The following is a 23,336-nucleotide window of genomic DNA, read 5'->3' on the forward strand; positions in this document are numbered from 1 at the left end:
AATTTGTTGAGTTTTAAATATTCAGAATTCAAAATATATATTAATACTTTAAATAAAGTTAGATTTATTTGACTATAGTTAAAGGCACAGTAATTTAACAAAAATTTGTTGCACTTTGCTTGCCATTTTTTTTTTTTTTTTTGAATAAATCGTCATGTGAGCTTTAATAAACAAAGCCAATGACGCACTTTTCACATGGAACGTAACTCTGTAATTTCACTTAACTAGCCGCTGCCGTCTCGGCTCGCCCATCAAGTTGAACTCTGTGAGCTCTGTGAATGATGAACAACAAAATGTCGCATGCTGTTATTGTTTTTGATTCACTCAGTCTCAGTGAAACTGTTGCATTTGATTGTTTGATATCAGTTGGGATCTTGTGACTTGTGTTGTTTCCTGTCTAATTATAGGCAATCAAAGTGCAACAAATTCGAGCCGGGAAGGCGGGCAATTTAAATAGCTAACGCTGCAGCGCATGTTGTTGTTGTTGCTATTGTTGTAGTTGCTGTTGCTGTTGTTGTTGTGTGATGATTACATTTAATCGCCGATGGCAAACATAATAATTTCGATTAAATAATCAGCTCCTTACTGGCAGCAACGGAGCAAGAGCCAATCTTCGCACATTTGCACAGTGTCTGCAAAAAGTTGAATGCCTGCTTGAAGAGTGCTTGCTTCTATAATTATGAAAGTTTTTCATCTTGTTTTGGCTTTATATTTTCCCAACAACAACAACAGCAGCAACGACGAACCGTTGGCCAATGTTGGGTTAAATGAACGGTATGAACTCATTTCAAGGAGTCAAGTTTACTTGCTACACTGAGTCACTCCATTTCATTCATATGGCAGCAGCAGCAGCAGCAGCAACAACTCTCGGAAGTGAAAAGCTGCCACCACAAATGTGGCTTTGGCTTGGTCTGAATCGGAACCTGAAACCAGCGGCAACAGCAACAGCAACAACAACTGCCACAGCAACTGCCACAGCAACGCCTTGCAATGTGATACAAAATGCTATTGGCTTTTTATGCAACAACAGCAAGAGCAACAACAACAACGACAACGATGCAAACAACAACAATAATGGGAGCAACTGTAGGCAGACTCCACTCCGATCTGAACCGATCCCATGCCGGACCAAGAGCGAGTGCCGTTGGCGTTGGCAGCGCGCGTCGCCTTCAAAGACAAGTTTTACACCAATTTCCGCTGAGTTTTTCTTGTTGTTTTTCTTTGCTTTTTATACCCTGAACCCATTGAAAATGGGAAATCAGGGTATAATGTTTTTGTGTAAAAGTATGTAACAGGCAGAAGGAATCATCGCAGACCCCATAAAGTATATATATTCTTGATCAGCACGACGAGCTGAGTCGATATAGCCCTGTCCGTCTGTCCGTCCGTCCGTCCGTCCGTCCGTCCGTCCGTCCGTCCGTATGAACGCCGAGATCTCAGAAGATATAAGAGCTAGAGAGCTGAAATTTTTTGTGTATACTCGTGTATACCATACGCAGTACGAGTTTGCTTTATTTTTTCGATAACTCATCTGATAACTTTTTTATCGAGAATAATCGAAAAATTGATTTTGTTTTTTGAGCCTCATCGGAGTACTATTAGACATAGAGACTTCAGATTTACTGTGTATATATATATGATGAATACAAACATTTTGTAATCAATAGATTTTGGATACCACGCCCCCTTCGCCCCCAATTTGCAAAAAACGTATTTCAAGTACTAGAGACTTGTGCTTTGGAATGCACACACATTTTGACCATATAACTACGCCCTGAAAATTTCATTAAGATCGTATTTTTACAAGAGAAGTTATTCACCAAATAAATTCTCATACTATTGCCCACATTGCAGCGCAGCCCAAGCGCAGTCGCTGCTTACTGCGCAGTTAGCAGAGCACAGGCGCGTGAGGGTGGATGCATGTGTATGTATGTGTGCGTGCATAAAAGAAGTGCAGAATGATAAGAATATCAGCTTGGAGGGTTCAGGGTATCTCCTAGTCGAGCAGCATCGACTAGAGTCTTCTTACTTGTTTATTATATACTATATTGTTTTTCTTTGCTTTTTCATCTTCTTCTACCCCTTTTTTCTTCTTATCTGGCTTTCCATGTTATTATCTAAAGGTTAAAGACTTATGATGCGCCTGTGGAATTTTCTTCAATGTTTTTTCAATGCTCTCTTAATGGGGCTTTAATGTGGCAATTGGCGTCTGTTAAGTGCTCGCTACGTGTGTTTGGGCCTAATTGAAAAAGGAAAATCAAGTGGCAAATTGTGCAATTGATATTTAGCCAGACATTTTAAATGCTTCCACAAATAGTTAGCCGTCTGGGTGCAGCAGGAACTGACTGAGCGACTTATGCAGTTCGATAGACGCTGTACAATGAATAATGTATTGGTTAATCGATAACTTTTTTGTTGCTTAATATTTATTAGTGCGACTCGTGAGGAGAAACCCAGTTGTTGCTGGGTAAAATCATAGATCTATTGCATGCTAAGAGAAATAGAAACACTTGATTACTAATTGATTGGGTATGCGGGAATGCCACACTCTTAATTGCAATAAAATTGAAGAATTTATTTAATAGAAATTTCTTGCATTCGAGAACTAGAATCGATAAAAATATATTCTTAAATAAATGGAGAAATATATAGTATACAGCTTGCAGAAAATATGCATATTTTGAAGTTTTAGTGAATATAAATGTATATATATTCAAGAGCAATGCTCAAGTCCTTATCAAGATTAGAATTTTAGTCGAAATTCCTATTGAGCTCGATTTAACGATAGCTTCTTTAATTTCCAGTGAAATCAATATAATAAATAATAATTTAATACGTAGTTTTTGGTTAGCATTAATGCCATATAATATATAGAGCAGCTGTTAGCTGTTTTATTTAATTTCTAAACTGAGTTAAATAAATAATTCTATGATGCTTAATAATTAAAAAAGTTATTTCAGTTGAATTTTTCATATATAATATATTTTAGTTTCTCTATTTACAAAAACCCACTTCAATCAACAATCAATTGGAAATTCCGCTCGCCATAAACAGCAATTCGCTCAGCTGTCAGACAAAAGTGTTTATTCAAACACCTTTCGAGCTGCAGGCGCGTATCAGATCCAATTGTTTATTGGGTATCGCATTTATGGTGCTCGAAGTAGCTATAAGAACAGTTCTTAGCTCTATACAAAATCTCGATTGCTTGAAATTCCTCTATTTAGGTGTCTCCATTTCGAGCACCCGCCTGGTTTTCAATTAGCGTCGCTCTTCACTTGAGCATGGCTTTTGGGTTTGTATTATTATTTATTATTTATTATTCGCATTTTTTTGTTTTTGTTTAAACAAGTAGTTCAAATGGACAACGGCATAAACAAAAGCAAGCTCAGAACAAAAACAACAATGCACTGCAAAAGCCAAACAAAACCAAATATTTTTTTTTGTTATTTTTCTCTCTTTTTTTTTTGTTTTGTTTTGAAGTATTTCCGTTTGCGGATTTCTGTTTGGCTTCATACATTTTTTTGCTTTTCAATTTATTTAGTCTTTTTTTCTGATTTTTATGCTGTTCTGTTTATTTTTACGTTGAGCTTTTGTAGGTTAGCAATGTGAAGCCTTGAAATTGTTTGTCAGCTTTTAACTCTAGCTTCCATTATTATACCTAAATCTGTCTTTGGCTGAGCTAGAAATGTGGAATATGTACTTCTCTGATAATGTATAAGAGTGTCAAGATATGGGGCTAATTGAAATAAACCAGTTTTTTTAGTTAGTTTATATTCTGTATATTTAAAGTTTCATAAATTTTCACTTGGTGCTTTTTGTAAATTTCTCGTATTTTCCGCATTTACCCCAAACGAATTTGTGTCAATTTGTGTGCAAAGTTTTTGTTATGGTTCGTTTTTGTAAATTTTCACATATTGTTCTATTCGCTTTGTTCAGTTTGTTTAGTTATTTATTTTATTTTTTTAGCTACTGAATACAAAGAAAGTTCAATCTAATTTTTCTTTCATTTGAGTCAAATATGGAAGCTATTGCCAATTAATTGTCATTGAGTGATATTTCAATCAGGTTTTCAAAGTCATCAGAAACTTTAAATTTATTATACGTGAGTGATTAATCGATGCTCACTAAATTCCATTTAAATTTAGCTGCTGTAGGCGGCAAACGAATTTCCTGCCATGAAATAGCCGACATAGCTAAAATATTCACGATGCTCTTTTGGCAAACCAGTTGATTGTTTCAAAATCCCGTTGCTCATATTTAAATAATTAACTAATTTGTTGGCTAACTAACGAGCTGATCGATTTCTGAGTTATGCAGTTTACCAAAGTGAAGTGAGAGTTGTGCAACTCGAAAATGTAAAGCGTAACACCGAAGATCTAATGCGCTTTGAGGGACAACGTCAATTAAATGAAGATGTGTAGATCGATTATCGATTAATCGATCACGTGTGTGCTGCTCACAGCAAAAAACACATTCCACAACTACTAATGCGCATCGCGAGAGGAAAACTAGTTGGAAGAGAATAAAAAGAAAAAGTGACTATAACTTAACTGCAAAAAATAAACAAATACTAATTAGCTAGGTATGTGGAAAAGTTACTTTGTTCATGGAAGTTTGAAAATATGTGAGATGTATCAGAGAAACATATAGAAAATAAGCTAAATGTCTATAAAAGTAGAAGAATTTTCTGATATTTAGCTAGAAATTGTTTTACATGTATATATTTATAAGAGTTTACAAAATACTAATATTTAGCTAGAATTGTTTTCACAGCTAGAATTTATACATTCCATAAATGCATAATTATTAATCTCTATGCAGACTTATAAGTTTTGACTTACATTTAAGTATTTTTAAAAATCCTGATCAAGTATTCAGCAGTTGTTGTGCTTCCCCGCAAATGTTTTTTCTCCTTTTGAAACAGATTTCCCTTTAAAACTTCCCTTATGGATCGTACAGCATTTCATCTGAAAGATATGCCTTATAGCGTATCTTGTACCTTATTTACATGCAACTCTCTTTAGTTAATTTCGAGCAATTCGTGAGGACAACTTGTTCGCTCGTTCGTTCGAACTGCAAGATTTGGTAGGGGATTTTTATTTTATTTTGGGTGCGACGCTTGATTTATTTGATTTGCTGCTGTCAGGTTGAGACGTTGTTCGGTTTGAAGACGCGACGTTTTTGCCAAAGCTGTTGTTGTTGTTACTTTTTTTTTTTTTTACGGGCCGTAATGATTGCGCTGATTACGTGACGCTTTCAATTGATTTGCGCACAAAACCAAAAACCAAAAATCAAGCTGCCGCGCTTGGCTAGCGGGCAAACCAATTGTTGTTAACGTTAACGCATTTGCTGGCCATATGAATGGAAATGTTGCCCAAAAGCAGTAATGGCAGCAACAACAGCAGCAATAGCAATAGCAACAACAATAAGACAATTTCGTGTAAGTTCGTGCTTAAACAACTTTTTATTTATTTTGTTTTTTGTTTTTGTTTTGTTTTTTTCTCTCTGTACGTCGTGGATAATTTTTCACGAAGGTTTTTCAAGTTGTTTTTGCTGTTTCTTAGCTGGACAAAGGCCTCATTTTGAGTATTTTTGTTGGCGATTGTCTGTGCAGTGTTGTTGTTGTTGTTGTTGTTATAAATGTGCATTGAATATTAATTTGTTCATTCCAGAGGCCATTTTGAAACGTAGTATATGTAAATGGAATTAGTTACATTTAAGCAAATGAGTTATCTAAAGGCTAATTAAATTGGGCTAGAAATTTGAGAGTTGAGCCTAGTCTCTCGCTGTTAAGTATTAGCCAACCTTACAACAACTAACTATATAAATTTGTCATAAATCTATTCAACTTGATTGGATGCTCGTCTGTTCTTTTGAAACGTTAACTATTTGGAATATTCAGCTAAGCCCGTTTGGCGCATAAATTTCAGTCTATCTAGTCTCGAGAGCTGGCAGTTATGCTATCTGCGTTTGTTTTTTCCCGTCTTATCATGCGACTCATGGCATTTGGAGACAAACCTGAAAGCCGCAGCGACTTAAACAAATGATGCATACTAAATAATAGCAAACGAGCAAAAATGAAACGGAAAAAAGTCAGCTCGCATATATTAGAATTTATTACATCAGAGATACTCTAGACTCGATCTGTTGCGCAATATAAACTCGATAAATAAAGAATTAACTCAAGTGCACTGCGTTTGCCCACTTTTATAAACGTCTAAAATATATAATATATACATAGTATACATAGTATACATAGATATATGTATATACTATATCGTCAGATTATCGCTAATCACATGCACGCGACACGCAAGGCCCGAATGTTAACGACTCGAATAAATTACCGCAAATTAGTGTTATTATTATTGTCGTAGGACTTGTTTATGCATACTTGGCAGTATTTGCCGCTTGTTAAGGGCGCTCAAAGGTAAATAATTTACGAAAGAACCAAAAATAAAAAATCTATAAGTAGTAAGAGTGTAAAAAGGAGAGTTGTTTTCCTACTCGTCCATTCTGTCTGCATTGAAAAACAAGTTGCGAACTTGACTAATTACCTTAATGCTATAATCATTCATTTTCCTATATATAACTTCCTACTTCCTTTTTTAAATTAATTATATTTTTTATCGTTTATGATTGAGTTGCTATTTTATTTATTTGAATTAAATTTAATTCTAATTTTTGTATATTTTTAATTTAATTTTTAAAAGTTTTTTTTTTTTATTATTATAATATTTTAGTAACTTTACTGCACTCTCAAGTGCCACTGCTTATTAAACCACCCCCACATTAGTTGGTCTATTTGTCATATTTGTATGTCTGTCTCTCTTTGTCGTGGCAGCCAATTAGAGCTTCAGTTATTTTTAGCTGCACAAATGCAATCAGAAATAGACTTGATGTAAATCACGGCTCATCAGTTTAGCCGGAAAGTGGCTATTTTTAGAGTATTTTTTTTCCTTTATTTGGAATGATGAGGCTCGTGAGGAGCTCTAAGTGGAGCGTCTACGACGAGCACAGTGGGTCGAATCAATTGATTTTAATTAACACCCGCTCATATATGTCTGCTCTAATGGGCATATGTGTGTGTTATCTGGCGGTGGTGGTGGTGGTGGGCGTGGCATACGCAGGCGGGCATCAAGTTTTAATTGCCACTTGCTCTTGGTCAAGGTTCGCTGAGTCAAAGAGTCGCCGAGTCTTACCAAGCTCTGGGGGTCTCAACCCCCGGGAGACAACTTTTTTGTTGTGCAGTCAGCGTCACAATTTAATGAATGAATCAATCTACGACTCGTTGTATACACACACACACACGCACAGTTGTGTCGTTCACTGATTACAGTTATGAAATTGTTTTCATTGTGTTTTTCTTTTTTGTTTGGGTTTGATATTATTCTGCCTGTCCTGGCATTAAAAGGGCTGACAGCATACACTTATGGGCTTTACGCCTAATTGCATTTGCCAGCAATTAAAAGCGGATAAATAGCTCAAGCGATAACAGCTCAAACATATGTTCAGGTGTATATATGTATATGTATGTAAAGTGTGACTGATATTTATGCATGTATATTGTGATAATACCTCGAATTGCCTACATGTGGATCTATTTGGCCCACTTTGTAGTTTGTTTGGCTTTTCTAATATTTTTCTTGTCTATTTCGGTTCGATTCATTGCGCAGTTTACATCTTAGAGTATTTGCGTGTGGATTTAACTTGTTTTCTCTGCTCGAATGTAGCCCACATTCGATTCACAGTTGCCGTCTGTGTTTGAGTATCTGTCGACTTACAACACCCACACAATGTTTGCGTATACGTAATATTCATTTATCTGTTGCGAGTCGCTCTCTCTCTCACTCTCGCACTCTTTCCAATTTGTCTACATCTATCTCTATCTATTGTCGGCACTTAAACTTGACCTTTATATACATTTATTGCTTATTAGTGCACTGCATTGTTGTTGCTATTGTCATTATTATTGCCATCATTCTTCTTGCTCTCATTGTTGTATTTGTGTATGAAGGCGAACTTGGAGTCAACATTCTGCCCACTTGCACTCAACCGACAACAACAAACATTTCCATGTTTATTTCCATTTCCATTGCCATGCCCATGCCCATGCCCATGCCCATTTCCATTTTCATTTCTTTGGACAGCTCGCAGATCGTGTGGGCGATTGCATTTGCCTTGTATATGCACAGTAGTATAGATAGCATGTATTCGAGTATATCTATCTACATGTGTTTCAGCTCAGCTAATTTTCTTGTAATTGTTGAGCAAATACTATTACTAAATGCCAGGCGAGCTATCTCTGTATGTGTGTGTGTGTGTGTGTGTGTGTGTGTGTGCAGTTATTACTCATTAAATATGCAGTGGAAAAAAATAGCGAATAAATCACACAGGGAGAACATCTGAAAAAGGCGTTGCTTTTGGACTGGGCGTGCCAGCATCTCGGCTTGCGTTGTCTTTCTCTATGCACTGCGCTTGATATATGATCATGGCCTGATATATGAGCCAGCCATTAGCTGCGGCTTTAACGATGCGCCCTGACATTTGCATTTGCGCCTATTGCTGCCATTAGACTAACGCCCAGTGGTGCCTGTGTGGTGGACTCTTAACACTCTGGCTGTCTGGCAATCTATTTGGCTTAGAACGAGGCAGGGTCTCAGCCGAATTCCATCAAAGATTCCATGAATGCCACAACACAAAAACAAGAAACACGACAACAAAACATCATTGAACAAATAAAAGAAACAGAAAATAAATTAAAATTTTCCAACAAAGCGTTAGAGCATTATCTTAAATATCAAAATGGCCGTTAATTCCGGAGGTCTAGACAGCCAAACAATTCTAAGCCGAGCCCAGACCTGTTTCAGCTGACGTATTAACACATAACACACATAGCCCAACCACTCCGCACAAATCCAGAAAAGGCCCTATCCAGGAATTAGAAGAACCTGCAGGCTGAATGAAAACTGAAATCGAAATTGGAGTGCATTCGGATTAAAGTTGGAGTTGAACTGGTTTCACATGGTCTCTCTTGTGTGCGGTGTTTTTGACCTTTGATGTTGAGTTTTGTGTGAGTGAGTGTGTGTGTGTGTGTGGAGTAGACATCGTAGACCTTTATGAAAAGCTGATTTTATAATAAAATTCATGGAATTTTGTGACTTTAGGCGCGGCTTACAGTCAATGATCAATCAACTGCAGCAGTAGCTGGGGACTCAAAAACGAAAACAAAAACGAATACGAATACGACTATGAATACGATTATGAATATGGCTTGACTCGCACACACAGACACACACACACAGACACACACACACACCACACCCATGCATACACAGCATCAGGTTTAATTGATTCAAATGAAGAAGCAGCTAACTCGATGATGATGATGATGATGCTGCTGCTCATGATGATGATCACTGACTGAATGACTTTTGTCTATCCATCTATCAGTCTGAGCTGCGGCTTTCTGTATATGTAAATCGATGCATAACAATCAAGTCCCAGTAGCTGATCTCTTCATACAGCTGGCGAGCTCTCCAAAGCGCGCTCTCGGCCATATCGTGAGTCAAACGTCAGCGGAATTATAAAAAAAATCTCAAGAAATAAAACTGCAAACATGCAACTGTCAATTGTTGTTGCTGCTGCTGCTGCTGCTGCTGTTGTTGTTGTCTTGTCATGCAACGTTTTGTAGCTGTGTTGTTTTGTTTGTGTTTATAATTGCGAGTGGCTTGGCAGCCCAGCCCAGCCCAGCCCGACTCAGCGCAGTGCAGTGCAGTGCAGTGCAGCATATGGATGGCCCCGCCCAACCCCACCGAGCACCACAATTGGGCACTTGGCAGTCAGGGACGTTCATGCGCATCGCGTTGAACTCAACAATTGTTATCCGGCTTGTGCATTTGCTGCGGTCAAAGTTGACTGACAGCCGGACTGAATGTCAATGTGCGATGCCGCAAATATGCATCAAAATATAATTCATATAGACGCTGACGTATGCACATACGTACGTAGCTAGAGCGCAGTTCCGTAGACCCCAGCGTCAACTTGTAGACTTTTCCATTGCATTCAATTATTAAAATTAGCTCAAGTCTCGCAAGTCGCTGCTAATTGCCAATATGCAGTTGCAGTGGGTACACCGCTTTTAATTATAGAAAACTCAATTTGCGGCTTGGCTTAAGGGCTCTCAATTGATCCGAGCCGAGGGCATGGCTGGGTCAACAAAGAGCGAGATAGAGCGAGACTTGACTGCAGATAAACCTAAATTCTAACTACCTGCTATCATGAGCAATTGTTGGATCAATGAAGTCATATGTCTACAAATAGTTAATCTGTTTACAGTCATCGACTGCTTTGTTTACGTCCAAATCGTGTCGGAGTGCCCATTCTTATCTGGGAAATACTTTGCATAAATGGCCAACAGTCATCGATGGCTGGATGACTCGCACTCACTAATTGCCCCCGGGGCTGAGAGTTCCCTAGGAATAACACCCATGCGATTTCCTGTCCACTAAAAATAACAGAAAACCCAAAACGAAAAACCCACCACATGCCGAGCTGAGCATCTGGATAGACCGCTTGCGTGCCAAGATTGTCCTGTCCTGGGAAAACTATTCAAATGCGGCGGGCAAAGGAACCTTGGGACATGGTGTAGCAGCAGGTAGTGGCAGGTAGTTAGTCGAGGCTCGTTGGACTCACTCGACGGTGGCTCCGACTCCTTAAATAAAATCATTAAAAATAATGAACGCACTTCCGTTGCGCTCACGTCGGGGTCTTAGAACTTTACACAACATTAAAATAAGGCACTGCAGAGGGGAGCGCTGCGGAATGCCGCACAAATTAAAAGGTGCGCGACTCGAAGTCGCGTCGTGAGTCGCTCAGCAATTGCAATTACATATGTAAGATTGTGAGGTGGCCTGTAAAGCCAGCCAGATACACACAAACACAGACACAAACACACACAGACCGAACCTGGTTCTAAACCAAAAATCAAAAGATGTGGGCAACTCGAACGGAAATAAAGCGTACTGAATTGGCTGCTCTTTGCTGGTGGTGTTCCCAGTTCCCCAGTTCTTAGTGCTTCGTGCTCCGTGCTCAGTTTATCTATAAAAATGCGTGTAGAAACAAAGGCGAGCTGGTAACTTGATTGTGGGGGCCGGACGACACATATAAATTATCAACGAGCCATTTGCTGGAGCAGTCAGACAGCCAACTAGCCAGCTGAAAGTTATGCGTAGATACATAAACAGATACAGATACAAAGACAGAGACAGATACAAACGAGTGTAAGTAGCTACAGGTACAGCCTACGCTAAACACTCGAGAGTGAATGAAATTCTTTGTAAGCTTCACTTTTAAATATACTCTGCAGAGAGGGAGAGAGAGAGAGAGGGAGAGAGAGAGAGAGAGAGAGGATATGAAGAATGAACTAACATTTGGATTTCAATTAGTTATGAATATTTGTTTATTAGCTACAGTTACGCTGATTGGCATGCTAAAATCTATCCATCCCGTATGCCGTGTTAGGGTATTTAGTCTTCGTCACGCGACTTTCTCAACAATTTGTCGCATTTGAATAGAATTCTTGCCAGATATGCTAATAAACTTGATTGAGCTCTTGGGTTTATAACATGTTTTCTGAGTGAGTTTCGTGAATCAATGCACTCACGAGTATTCGAAAATTATGCATAAATACTGATGATTCGCCTTCTGGCTCGAGCGACGCACCCATCGGCCTGAACAAAAGCTCCACTCGAATTGAATAATATTTATTTTAAAATCATCTTTACCACGTTTTGTCTGTCTGGCACAGTTCAAAGGAATCACATTGTTTATTTATTATTGAAAATGAAACCAAAAGCCAATTGAAAATCTGTTGACTGGAATTTATATAGAAAATTTCTATATTTCTGTTGTGAGAATTCCTATGCAAAGTATGCTGGAATTACTTTTTATATGGGAAAATGGGAAATCTGGGTATAATGTTTTAATCAGATTTTACGCATTTCACTTTGATTCTTTATTAATACACAACAAATGATGATTAAGTTTTTCTGGTAAATAATGAATAATTGATTCGAAATTAATTTGAATAAATACTAGAAATATTTTTAAAAATTTATTTTGATTTTATTTAATTTGTTTTATTATTTATTTGAATATTTTAATTCATTTTAATACTCGCTCACTAAGCGAAAAGCTAATATTTGCTTTGCTATCCTCCTATTTTTTATTTATTCGATATTGTCTCTGGCGAATGATATTTTATATATGATATATTATACTATATAAGATAGCACCGACTAATATCGAGACTTGGCCTGCCTTACAGATAGATAAATTAATTATATGGCGAATCGTAAAAATATCAATTATTTATTAACTTTATGATCGTGAGCGAGTATTATGGCGTCGCATGCGCCGCAGACTTTAACGTGCTTAATGGGTTTTTTTCTCGTTTTTTTTTTCACTTACACTTGAATCAGTCTCTGTGGAGTGTGTAAAACATATGCATATTAACCTGAATGTTATGGCGCTTTACGAACTGACTACTGTGAGTATATAGACTGGCTGACTAACTGTGTGCGCAAAGTGCCTTTGCCTAGTTTGTATTTTATTTTTTAGTTGCTGTTTACACAATTGCCGCAAGAGAGTGGCAAAGTGCGGTATCATAGTGTTGTTGTTGTTGTTGTTGTTGTTGTAGTTGCTGATGTTTTTGTTTTGTTTTGTTCTGTTGCGGTAGCTTATTAGCCACACTTTGCTTTATTTACCAAGCATCGTCATCGTCGCCTGCTCCGAATGGAGCTTATGGAGTGCGCTGGGTGCTGTGCTTAAGGGAAATAAGGTCAGGCCCAGAACTTTCCAAAATGACTTTTAGTGCTGACTGTCTGGCTGTCTGACTGTCTCTCTGACTTTCTGTTGCGTGTAGATATATTGGCCAAAACGCCGCAGCAGCCGACACGGCCATGGCGCAAACAATTAGTCAAGTTTACTGGGGGCCCATTTATACATGTATGTATTTATCTGACAGATATGCGCTTTGCATGAGAGGCCGGAGCTTAAGCGCAGCCATTGACACTCACCTGGGCCGGCTACTAACCCGTTTCTCTCGGCTGTTGGCCCAGCCAATTACCAAGCCCACAACATAAAAATACTTGCCAGAATGTATCTCGAGTGCGTTACGAATTTGTATCTCTTCTGCGAGCCGCAATAAAAGCTCAGACAATTGCTTGATTCATGTCTCGACGCGACGCCTCGATGGTCAGGCAGCAGCAAGAAATAAAAATACAACAACAGCAAAAAAGAGGCTGAAGAATCAACCTACATATGTACATCTTGTGTTTATGTGGGGCTGCTGTGACGCATCTGGCGAGTCGTCCAATTGAATTGCTCACAGCTGATTTTGATCAAGTCTTGGTTTTATTTGTTATCCGATTTCGAAAACATCAAGCTGTGCCATGGCCGTTGTTTATTTATTTTTTTTTTTCATTTTCCATAAATCTTCACCCAATTGCAGATATTGTAGAAATATTTCAGCTCAACGTGTTTTCATTTTCTATTTCGTGAAAGCGGCCCGCAGCATCAATGCGAACATTTAGTATATTTAAGACGCGTATGAAACACTTTTATTGCTATTATTAATAATAATACAAAAAAATGCATGTTTTAATGCCAATGTCTATCGATGTAAAAGAGCGAACAGAGCACAAAAAAAAAAAAATATAAATAAATAGAAAATATATAAATATTTTAATATGATTTTTCTTTCTTTTGTTTACTTTGCAGACACGCAACAATAGCCGCAACAACAATTTACCTGGTAATTATTTAATTATATTTTATAATACTTTTTGTAATACATTTCTATAGGCATTTTATTTATACTCAGTTAGTTGTTGTTACTAAATTTGAAGACATAAAAGGGGATTTACTTTTTTATGATGTAGATGGACAGATAAAAGTTTTTGGCTACCATCGTCATGGGATTTATTATAAACCGAAAACGTCAATATTTCGCAAACAATACGAGATGAATTTATGATATTTCTATGACCATTTTTATCATATAACACAAGAAGCTGAGTTCATTTACGCTTAACTAGAACTGTTTATATAAAGTCTAGAAACTCGTATTATATCTATATCATATAACTATCATATGGCGTTGATTTGATTCGGTTGTTTATCTAAAGTCTGCCAAGTCTATGTTTTGCTACATTCGCAAACAATACGACAATTTATATACATATATATCATATAACTAACATAAGAAGCTGAGTTCATTTACGAATAACTAGAATTGTTTATCTAACGTCTGCCAGTTCTAGCTATTCTATCTGAGTTCTTGTACACAAAATACGTCAATATGAAACTAGAATTTACGATACAGCTATGTTAGTTTATATCTATATCATATAACTAACATAAGCAGCCGAGTTCATTTACTCTTTGCTTTTATTGTTTATCTAAACTCAGCCAAGTCTGGCAATTCTATCTTTCTTCTGATTAAACAAAATCTTATCAATTTGTTTTCTCTGTAGTTCCATATCGTTTTATTGGTTTATAGTTTTCATTGTATGGTTCACTTGCCTTTGCAAGGGCATTTAGGCGTCGGCTTCTTCGCCTTTGTGTGCTCGTATGAGTAATATATGAACCGCTCAAGGTGCTCAGCAAAAACAATGTTTAATCTCTTAGCTGCTTGGACGAACTCAGCGTAACGGTCTTAACACACTCGATTCGCAACTCTGGGGCCATTAGCGTTAGAGGCACGTTCAGAATATGAAATGTGGGTCAGCAGCCGGCCCAATGGGATGGGATGGGATGGGGGCATGTTTCTTATATAACGAGCGGCGATCAATGTGCAATATTCCCATAGGGCGTCATTAGGTGTTGGCACCTGTTCCAACGCACAACTGTTGTTCGTGTTGGCCAGGTCAACAGTTTTAACAGCTAAGCGGCATTTAAGTCTTGACGTTCGCTTGCCGTTTGAGCTGGTGCGTTTTAATTGCAGCCAGAGATTCCGTTGGCTCCATGCAGCTAATTGCTGCACACACCTGCTGGCTACAAGTGTTGGCCTACTAAGCGCTGGCCCTAACCTTTAACTGGTTTCCGATGCCTTTTCGCGATGATCATTTGGCCAAATACCCCAGCCAGCATCGGCCGCGATTCCATGGCAAATGAGGTCGAAAGCCAGCTACACACAGGTTTTTTTTTTTCAAACTGGCGCTTCTCCGTTCGAGCTTATGCAAATCGTTAGCATTAGTCGAGCCAGTTACAAAAAAAAATATATATATAATTTGTGGTAATTTGTGAGCTCGACTTTAATATGAATGCATATTTTGTTTTTAGCATTTGAGGTCAGGTAAACGATTTGCCTGCCTGAGTCCCATCGATGAATCTTCAGCTGTAAGCAAACACTGAAATTATTGCACAACTCACGAGGGTAGCTCGCATCATCGGGAGCGATTAGCTTATGTCAACCAAAAACTAAAAATAGGCGGAAATTGAACAATAGCTCAAATTTGCACATGCATTGCAAATAATTGCCTTTGTTTTTCTCCATCTGCGAACACGTATTGAATTCAAATCAAAGTTGTTGTTATTCTGATTATTACTCACTTTCCTCGCCTAATGAGCAACGGTGTGTATTCATTTGGCTCTCATCACGTGTTCTAAAGAACTCAATCTTTCATTACTAAAAGTGATAATCAAATTAACTTGGCAGACTCTCGACGAGATGTGGGGATTATTATGAAAAATGAATCTGTAGTTGTCGTTTGGCCAAAAAATGATATGGAACTGGTTCTGTAGCTCACTCAGTATTGATTACAATTCATTCTAGATTAGAATCTGCAAAAGTTTGCACCTACTCAACTAGTCGTTAGATATCAATTATCACAGTTTCATTCAAATTAGTTAATCAACACTCGCATATGTTAGAATATATTATCTATATGGATATTGCTGTTGAACTCTGAACTTGACTGGAATAATATAATAATGGAATAGCATGGATAAATGGGTCTACGAACTTTAGTTGACAAATGCGTTCCATAACTCTAGCGATCTCTGCATAAATTATAAAATGTCGTCAGCTGTCGGAGATGAAATATAAAATACTATAACTGGTTGACTAGCCTCAGCTTAGCTCCGTTTTAAAATTATGACGTAAGGTTTTTCATTTGGCATAAATGCCAAAATGTTGCGAGGACTTTTATGCAGATTTTTTCGATAGATATACATATACTTATATATAATTAATATACTCTAATTTTGGGTCAATGAAAACGAATCGCAATTAGTTTCAAGCTCTTATAATGATGTCTGAGAAAGAGTTCTAAAATTTCTCTTCTCTTGCCCAGCTGGAGCACGGCATATCATTTGAAATTGTGTTGGACATGGTTACGGTTTCACCTGGCCGTGGCACGTAGCCAGCGCGTAGTTGAATCCACATGACATGTCATTTTGAGCACAGTGAGAGTTGATGTCCAAATTCTTGTAGTAAAAGTGAATACGGCCAGTGCGTTGACCACACCGCAGCGGGCTCAAGTTCAGGCTCGAACGCGGGCATGAGCGCAGCTAAAGATCTGTAAATTGTTTTGGCACAACGCCAAACTTTGGACCTGTCTAGCAATAACTCCAAATAGCGCCGGGGAGTAGCAATTATGAATTCGCTAAGCTGTTCGGCAGCTGCGGTAGCTGGCAATCTTTGTTAATTATCAAGAGGTCGCCGACGATGGAAGCGGTGGGAGGGACGGCAGGGACGGCAGGGGGCCGCAGCTTAAAATTCTAATGAAAGGCCACGACATTTGCGTCCAATGTGCGTCAGCACAAAATGTAGACATTGCCTGTATCTTTATCACTATTCGTATCTGTATTTGTATCTGTATCTGTATCTGTTGCTGTTGCTGTTGTTGCGTCTATGTCTGTATTTGTATCTGCGCTTGGCACGTTTCGTTTGATTGGCCAACAAACAGCAAAAGCCGCGAAACAGCTTCAGGTGATAAGTTTGTGGATTTTGTTGTTGCGGCGATTGTTTATTTTATGTTTATTCACTGGACGCGTGCGCTAAGTTTTTTTGTTTTTCTATTTTTTTGTGTTAATTTGTAATAATTAATTTGAATTTATATTTCTATTTTTTCACTCACTCAGCCAATGAATTATTAGCGCGTATAATGAGCGGAATTTACGCTATTATTGTTTTTATATTTTGCAAATATTTTGTGGGTTAGGCAAATCTTGGAAAAGTACTAAGAAAAAAGTGGATTTTATTTAGTTAATATATTTGGTATTTTAATTAAATATAGTTATGGCGAGTGCACTGCATGCACAGGTGATTGGCTTAACGAGCTACTGGCATACCAGAGACTCACATAATCCATAAGAAAAAGAGACCGCCCCCTCTCCCTCTCTCTCTCTCTCTCTCTCTCTCTCACTCTTTATGTGTGTGACAAATTTCTTGAGTTGCGTGTGGCGCATTCATTGCCCAAAAATAAACCAGAGGTAGGGAGGAGAAGAGTAAACTCAGCTTGTGGCTTGGCTATTGGGTCTGTGGGTCTGTGCATTGTACCCATTGCACTCACAATTTGTGGGCAACAAATTGCCAACAAGCGACATCTCGTGCGGCGATATTTAAACTGTTTAATGTGCGGAACGGAGTAAGAAATCTAAAAACAAAATCTAACGACAATTTGAGCAATTGTTTTTTGTTATCTATTTTTAGCTACTATTGTTTGGCATAATCATGTGAGTGGGCCTTAAGTTCGTCAATCTCCTATATCGATTAGAAGTTGTGTGTGTTTCGCTCTTGAGTGCAGCTTGATGTAATTTTTATTGGCTGCGAGATCGAAGCGTGCCGCTAATTTGCCCATGTAAGAGGCCTGTACTTTGGCACATTCTACAAGCTGCATGCGGAATTGCGCATTTCATCCAGGCCTAATCGTTGGCATGCTTTATTACGTTTGACATGCATGACACCAATTTGCGTGCTGTGCAGCTGGGTGCGTGCTTGGATCGGCGTATATAGAAAACTACTCGGTTGTATCATTCTAATAGGTTGAATAGGGCTTTGAGTGAATTCGCATTACAAGAACATTTCAGCTAGTTAAGATCAATTTATTAATTTATTATATATATATAATTTATAATTTATATAATTTATTTTTTTTATATAATTTTTATATAATTTATTATATATATTATTATATATTAATTTATATTTAATATTTTTTTATGAAAAATATATAAAGCTTATATTTTCAATTTTATTATACAATATGATGTTGAGTTAAGTAAATCAGTTGATGAGGGATTTGTAATATTAAAGAATTCGAATGCTATCTTAGCATAAATTCTAGTCTCTCATTTAGAGTTTTATCATCTTTTATTTTTGTTTTTCCGCAACTAAAAACAATCTACAGGGTATCATATAGTCTTGCCATACAGCAAGCCATTCAGCTGTTATTCAATTTAGGCATGGGTCAAAACATCCACTGGGCTCATAGAGCGTGAATCAACAAGCGAATCCAAAGCAAAGAATTCCGATGAATTTATTGCAAACAATTTGAGCAACTTGAAGATATATTAAATAAAAAAAAAAAAAAAAAAAAAAAAAAAAAAAAAAAAAAAAAAACAAACAATAAAAGTAACTCAGCACGAATACATGTTAATCTAAACAAGTTCCCACAAAAAAATGAAAATAAATTAATAAAATAAAAACGTGAAAAAGTGAACAACAAACAGCCCAAAGAGCACACAAACACCTTTTCTCAAGCTGCGTGGCAGGGCATTTGGCTTTATTTGCGTAATTTGTTAGAATGGGCTAATAAATAAATTTTATGAATTAACTTAATGCGACTCACACGTTTTGCAAAAGTTAAATCTGAGAGCTGAAAGAAAACAAAAAACCAAAAACTCACATCACACGTTTGGCATTTGAACAAATTTTATTGTTGCAAAATATTTATTGAAGCGAATTGTGATTTGTGCCTTCGTTTGGCAATATTTCCTTCAAATTAATTTCATGTGCTGCTCAACTCAAAAGTCGCCGATATGCATTTACTCGGTATTGAAATCGGAATTGCAATTGAAATTTGTAAGCAATTTGTACGCTAATTGAAATTCAATGGACTGCGCCTAACTCAATGGATTCGCCGCTCTCCAAGAGAATTGAATACTTTTCCTCTCCCCCCCCCCCCCCCCCCCCCCCTCCCCCTTCGCGCGGCACTTACAGCAATTACAATGCAAAATTTTATGCACATTTCAGAGCAAAACACAAATGGAACAAAAAAATAAATAAAATTCAATTGATTTTCGATTTGTTAAAAATAATTTGTAAAGGAAGAGAAAATTAAAATATTATTGTAATTCAAGCCGTAAATTCACACTTTTATTTAAATAAATGCTGAACATTTTAATGATAATTCAAAAGTCTGTAATAATCATAAATATGAATGAATAATTGCCATTTAGAATTACAGGTTTTCTAGATTTGTAGAAGCTATAAAATCGAGTTGATGTGGTTAAATATTGTAATAAAAACTATTCTTGTTTTTAATGGAAAGAACTTGTAAGCATTCTAAAACGTTCTGTATTGTGAAAACCCTAACAAAAAAAAAATATATATATTTATTTTTTTTTTTTTTTTTTTTTAATTTTTTTTTTTTTTTTGATTTGAAAGGCAAATTTGCCAATTTGCAGAGTTAATTGGGAAGCTTCACATTACATTTAAAGTGGAAAAACAAAATCATTTGTATATTTTGAAAGGCTATTTTTCCACTTTGTAATGTCGACTTGGCAGTTTCAATTTTAATCATAATAAATATTAATATTAGAAAATGACTAAATTTCATTCGTCATGGTCACATTACATTCGCCATGGATAATTTCCATAATGATCCATAATCAAATGAGTTCTTTTAGGCTGGACACTCTATGCGGAAGTGTTATACTTCTAAGGCCCATAGGCAATGCTCTCTCGATTATCAAGCGCACCCTTCGCTGGAGCCGCGCCAAGGTTTTCACCTGGACCGGCCACATGGCCGCAGTGTGGTTGGGCTCTGCTCGGCAGGCGAATGCAATGGCCAGAGAGCTGAGACCATATTGCGGCCGCACTCGTCGTGTGCTGGCCAACAAAGCCATAAAGTTGCAAAAAAAAAAAAAGAAACAAAACGAAAAAAAACGGTTAGTAGTTTCACATTTTTTGGCAGCTGGCCCGCACAACGGCAGCAACAGCAACAGCAGCAACAGATAGCTAAACAAAATCCAAACTTTTCAAAAATTTTCTCACGTAACAAGTACACACAGAAAACAGAAACAAAAACGGCTGAGGAAAAACACAAACAAACACGGGCTGGGCTCAAGCAATTTACTTGGCGTCTATAGTTGGTGTTGTTGTTGTTGTTGGTGTCTGGGCGCATGTTTAGAGCACATTCATAGTTAGTACACACGTACATTGGCACACACTTGGATGTATGGGTATGTGATTTTGTTTTTTTTTTTGGTTGGCAACATGTTTGCCAATTTTTTGGCGTCTGCGCAATCCATATGAGGGCATTAATGCTGGCTCGCCGATCGCGGCAGAGTCGACGATTCTAAATATCAGGCGATTGCAAGTAGCCCCGGCTACCAGCAGCTCAACAACCTTGGCTAATGGCCAGTGGACTGACATGGCGATATCAACACAGCTGGAGCTGCTGCATTGGATTTGCTTTGGCTCTCTTGGCATGTTGCAAGCGCACTTTGCAACTTAATGGCTCGCTGCCTGGCTGCCTGGCTTGCTACCAGTTGTGCTTAGCTGTGGGCCTCAGTCGATTCAATTCGATTCGGCTCATGTGTGTTGGCCAATTTGCTGGCTATGACTAAGCAGGCGGGCCAGAGACTGTCGGCTGCCTGTTTATCTAGCCCAAAGAATTTGACTCTTGATCTTTGCAAAGGCAGCTCCCCACCCCTTTCAATTGTCCCTATAGCTGCATGCATGCTTGCCTGGCAGATAGTGGAAAATTTTCACACGAAATTCAACGAATGCGCGTTAATTGCTTGACAAAATACAAATATCGCTAAATTTTGAGCGGCCAAGCGAAATAGAGCCCAAATGTGGCCCGATATCATAAAGAGCTTTCTATCGATGCGACAGTTGATCGATCAAATTAAATACCTTATACAAACACTATTGACTTGCCAAACGAAATTGACGTAAGCTGAACAACTTCTGGAAGGAATAGCTAATAAATAAAGCAGTAAAATAATAGAGCAGTTGACATTTTTCAATAATTAAACAAACAAAATTATTACGCATTATCAGAGCTTATCTAATTGGCATAATTAATTTACAAAAAAAAACAAAGATTTTTTTAAAAGCTTAACCAACAAATTAAAATTAATTCAATTAAGTATTTAAATGTTAATAAAATTAAATATGACAAGCGAAACTTTTTTTCCAGTTCATTAAATTTTGTTTTATTAATATTGCTTTTGCAATAATTGATGAAGCTTCTCTACGTGTTTTTCCCATAACTGAAAAATATGTGGTTAGTACAATATAATATTCTATTAACTCCGATGACGCGGATTGTTTTGTTTCGCCACCAAAAATTTACATCTTTAGTGAATGCCTCAGCAGAATGTCTAAAAATAATAATGATGGCTAGCGGGCTGTGCAAATACCCTCTAATGATATCATCAATTGATGATAATTGTTGTAAAACAAATGCCGCACCTTAAGAAGCATTAGCATGCCTATTACCATATTGGATTCATTTATAGTAAAAGTAATAATAATAAAAAAAAAAATAGCTAATTAATTATGGCGAATCATCTGCTAAAAGTTTTATTCAAATTCAATAATTCTTAAGCAGCTAAAAGAAGAATATCATATAAATATATTTATAAATTTATATAGTGAACAATTTCGTGACGAACGTGATCTGCTATTCAATCAGTTATTGGAGCCATAAAGAATATTAATTCATATATCATATGGCAATCGGATTACATAAGCCGCAATCCACATTTATCCAGTTAGCCAGCGAAGCGAGTATATGGCGCCCTAATCCGGCTCATCCTCTGATGTTTATTGCATCTGATTTGAGCGTTTAATTAACATTTGTGTGCTTCATAAAACGAAGCGAAACATTTATTTATTTAGCCTGTGTGATATTTATAACTCTTTCCTGTTTCAGTCTTGCCCATTCGTTGCGCTGTGTGTGCCAATTTTAATCATTTGCCCGATTTGCCTGCCATTTAGCAGTTGTGCACTAAATAATCAAACACTTGCCACGAAACAAACGCAAAAGCCCCAAGAAATATATGTATGTATAGACGGCCTTAGGTATCAGGTCGGTATCGGTATCGTTGGCGTGTTGTGTCCGTCTAACTCCGGCTCTCTCGGTCTTGGTCGGTTTTTATTTATGGCATTTATCATTAGACAATCACATGATTTGAATGCCAAAGCAGCCAATGGACGTGTCCATGTGCAGGCCAACTGACTTGGCCAACGGACTTGGCCAATGCGTAATTGTCTGAATACTTAACACGCATACGCACTGTAGGCTCAAGTGTGTTGCGACCTAATCTTTTGTTAAACTAATCACGACTCTTGCCAAAGATCGCATGGAGTGTGTTGCCAATGCTGAGAATATGTCAAGTAGTGCCAATTATATTTAGAGTTTTATTTAATATAGTAAAATTTAATTTCAGCTTAAGCTTACTTATGATACAAAATAAAATTCAGTTCTAGGCTCGAGCCGGATTGAATGAAAACCAGTTTTTACCATGATATTGGCAAACAATTCAGAGATCACGCAGATTGAAAGCGAGATTAGCCAAGAGGCAGGCTGAAATCGAAAACACTTTCTCAGCGCGTAATATAAGCCGATAATTGTATTTTCAGCTGGGAGGATTAACTTTTACTGCCGCCAGGCGGGCACTGTTGAGGTTAATTAAAAAACCAACGGCAAATTGCATTTAATATAAGGCAAATGCAATTGCAAAATGTCAATGGTCATGCTGCAACAATTGTTGCAGCCAGCCGCCAGGTGCTTGCAGCAGCAACACAAACAATTTCCCATTACAGTTTGGATTTTACTTGTTGCAACTGCAAGTCTTGTTGTTGTTGCTATTGCCAGTGTTGTTGTTGTTGTTGTTGCTGCTGCATTACACACACTAAATGCCGACATATGCTTTGCATTTTGTTATTGCTCAATTAACCCCCTTAGTAGCGTTTTTCGCTAATAAATTGTTGGCCGTGTCATTCGCGGCAAACCCTTTCAGACCGATGACAAACAATATGCCAGGTTATTTGTATACCCTATAGCCATTTGGGCACTTCAAGTGGGCATAAC

General features: G+C 37.5%; 1 protein-coding gene across 2 annotated transcripts in view; it reads left to right on the top strand.

Annotated features, from left to right (window-relative positions):
- LOC108660185 (uncharacterized) overlaps positions 1-23,336 on the top strand; it is a 41,036-nt gene that overhangs the window by 6,875 nt on the left and 10,825 nt on the right. The window contains exon 2 of one of the 2 annotated variants that reach the window (XM_089256234.1): positions 13,783-13,816. The exons of the other annotated variant lie outside the window; for it this stretch is intronic. The gene's annotated coding sequence lies outside the window, so the exon portion shown is untranslated. The remainder of the gene's footprint in view (positions 1-13,782; positions 13,817-23,336) is intronic. 2 annotated transcript variants of the gene reach the window in all.

This window comes from Drosophila navojoa, chromosome 2, assembly GCF_054131105.1.
Source record: "Drosophila navojoa isolate 15081-1374.11 chromosome 2, UAZ_NAV_1.0, whole genome shotgun sequence".
Lineage (NCBI taxonomy): Eukaryota > Metazoa > Arthropoda > Insecta > Diptera > Drosophilidae > Drosophila > Drosophila navojoa.